Here is a 2,682-nt window from a genome sequence, read left to right on the forward strand (position 1 = left end):
AAGTCCTGCCAGATTATTTTACACTGAAACATTGAGAGGACAGGAAATCGCTCTCAGAAACGTTGACACTTGGTTCGTCAGAAAGGACGGACACTCCCCTGTCGCCGTCCTGGTGTTTCTGTAGCGTTTGTCTTGTTCTGTATGTAGAAGCCTTTGATGCGCTGCGGTCATGGGACATTACCTCAGTTTGCACAACACTCGGGGAACGTTCAGACAACAGGGAGTTGTGTACTCTGTACTCTACTCTACTCACAGACCTGTATCTGCCTCAGTGACAAAGTGTTTGTCTATTCACAAAGCGAATCAAAGGAGTGCTGATCTAGGATCAGGTTCCCCCTGTCAATATAATCTTATTGTAGTAGCACTCCAACGTTGAGACACTTTGTGGATATTAGCCCAGACAGGCGGCCTGCAAGAGGGAGTGTGATCGTCCTGCAACGCTGAGGGAACATTCAGACAACATTGCTGCCCTGGGCCTAGTTTACCCTGTTGTACCTGCTTCAATGACAGAGCCAGAGCCAGACACGTGCTCCAGACAGGACCCGAAGCCTGATAAATAATACAGGCCTGCAGGAGGGGCTGTCATAGTCCAACAACACCCAGGGAACATTCACCAAACGTTAGGAACCATTGGGTGTGTGTAATCTACTCACAGGGCACTACGGGTCTCGTGACAGAATCCGTGCACCAGGACCTGCCGTGTGCTGGCGTGCCCATACAGACCTGCAGCAGGAGGAGTGTCATAGTCCCCGTGATGAATGGTGTTTGAAGGTGAACAGAACATGCTGCTGCGGTGGAGCAGAGGGTTAATGGTGTGTTTACAGGCTTAGGCTCAGTGGGGATTTATCATGTCCAAACTGACTGAAGTTTCACCTTGGGTAGTGCACTGTGCTGTCTCTGGTCTGCTAACTGTGTGTGTGTGTGTGTGTGTGTGTGTGTGTGTGTGTGTGTGTGTGTGTGTGTGTGTGTGTGTGTGTGTGTGTGTGTGTGTGTGTGTGTGGCACCCTGGTGGACATGACCTCCAGGTGAACATTAGAGTGGAGGATGTCATGGCCTTCTGAATTGACTGAAGGGAAATTGAATAGGAGATGAGTGATTAATTTATGACATAATTGTGCATGTTCATAGTAAATGTGTGGTTTGTACATCTTGACTTAATATAAAGACGGGACTCTGGTTTCCCACGGACCCTGGAAACTAACTGCTCTGTGAGGAAATACTTTTATTCCCATTGACATCATCAACCATACCAGAAATAACTGTCCCATGACTTCAAAAACCTTGTGTGTGTGTGTGTGTGTTTAGAATGGCTCTAAAGTTGGTTCTGACCAAGAGAACTGTCACTTATTAGTGGTGCAGGAACAATGGGGAGCTTGTCTCTGGGGTGGGAGGGGGCCGGTGTTGGAGGGGGCCAGTCGGAGCCAGGGGAGCTAGGGGAGTTTGGCCTGAGATTGGGCAGCGCAGCTCCAAGCTCCCTCCGACCAAGAACAAGCCCCTGTCTGATGGAGGGAACTGCTGACCCTTCCTGAGAAAAATGGCACCTTTGTTCGGAGGTGTATATGTTTGTGTGTGTCTGTCTGTGTGTGAGTGGGGGGAGGGAGGGAGAAAGTGTGTGTCTGTGTGTGAGTGGGGGGAGGGAGGGAGAAAGTGGGGGGAGGGAGGGAGAAAGTGTGTGTGTGAGTGGGGGGAGGGAGGGAGAAAGTGTGTGTCTGTGTGTGAGTGGGGGAGGGAGGGAGAAAGTGTGTGTCTGTGTGTGGGGGGAGGGAGAAAGTGGGGGAGGGAGGGAGAAAGTGTGTGTCTGTGTGTGAGTGGGGGGAGGGAGGGAGAAAGTGTGTGTCTGTGTGTGAGTGGGGGAGGGAGGGAGAAAGTGTGTGTCTGTGTGTGAGTGGGGGGAGGGAGGGAGAAAGTGTGTGTCTGTGTGTGAGTGGGGGGAGGGGGGAGAAAGTGTGTGTCTGTGTGTGAGTGGGGGGAGGAAGTGTGTGTCTGTGTGGAGGGAGAAAGTGTGTGTCTGTGGGGGGGGGAGGGAGGGAGAAAGTGTGTGTCTGTGTGTGAGTGGGGGGAGAAAGTGTGTGTCTGTGTGTGAGTGGGGGGAGGGAAAAGTGTGTGTCTGTGTGTGAGTGGGGGGAGGGAGGGAGAAAGTGTGTGTCTGTGTGTGAGTGGGGGGAGGGAGGGAGAAAGGGAGAAAGTGTGTCTGTGTGAGTGGGTGGGAGGGAGGGAGAAAGTGTGTGTCTGTGTGTGAGTGGGGGGGGATGGAGGGAGAAAGTGTGTGTCTGTGTGTGAGTGGGGGGAGGGAGGGAGAAAGTGTGTGTCTGTGAGTGGGGGGGGAGGGAGGGAGAAAGTGTGTGTCTGTGTGTGGGGGGAGTGGGGGGGGGGGGGAGGGAAAGTGTGTGTCTGTGTGTGGTGGGGGAGGGAGGGAGAAAGTGTGTCTGTGTGTGAGTGGGGGGAGGGAGAAAGTGTGTGTCTGTGTGTGAGTGGGGGGAGGGAGTGTGTGTCTGTGTGTGAGTGGGGGGGAAAAAGTGTGTGTCTGTGTGTGAGTGGGGGGAGGGAGGGAGAAAGTGTGTGTCTGTGTGTGTGGGGTGGGGGGAGGGAGGGAGAAAGTGTGTGTCTGTGTGAGTGGGGGAGGGAGGGAGAAAGTGTGTGTCTGTGTGTGAGTGGGGGGGGAGGAAGTGTGTGTCTGTGTGT

At 53.5% G+C, this 2,682-nt stretch overlaps 1 protein-coding gene across 3 annotated transcripts in view; it reads left to right on the plus strand.

Annotated features, from left to right (window-relative positions):
* Positions 1-1,291, plus strand: part of LOC127930151 (uncharacterized) — a 5,578-nt gene extending 4,287 nt beyond the window's left edge. For all 3 annotated transcript variants that reach the window (XM_052519595.1, XM_052519594.1, XM_052519596.1), the window contains exon 2: positions 1-1,291. This exon is cut by the window's left edge. The gene's annotated coding sequence lies outside the window, so the exon portion shown is untranslated.
* The last annotated feature ends 1,391 nt before the right edge of the window (positions 1,292-2,682 follow it).

The sequence above is a fragment of the Oncorhynchus keta genome, chromosome 5 (assembly GCF_023373465.1).
Source record: "Oncorhynchus keta strain PuntledgeMale-10-30-2019 chromosome 5, Oket_V2, whole genome shotgun sequence".
Lineage (NCBI taxonomy): Eukaryota > Metazoa > Chordata > Actinopteri > Salmoniformes > Salmonidae > Oncorhynchus > Oncorhynchus keta.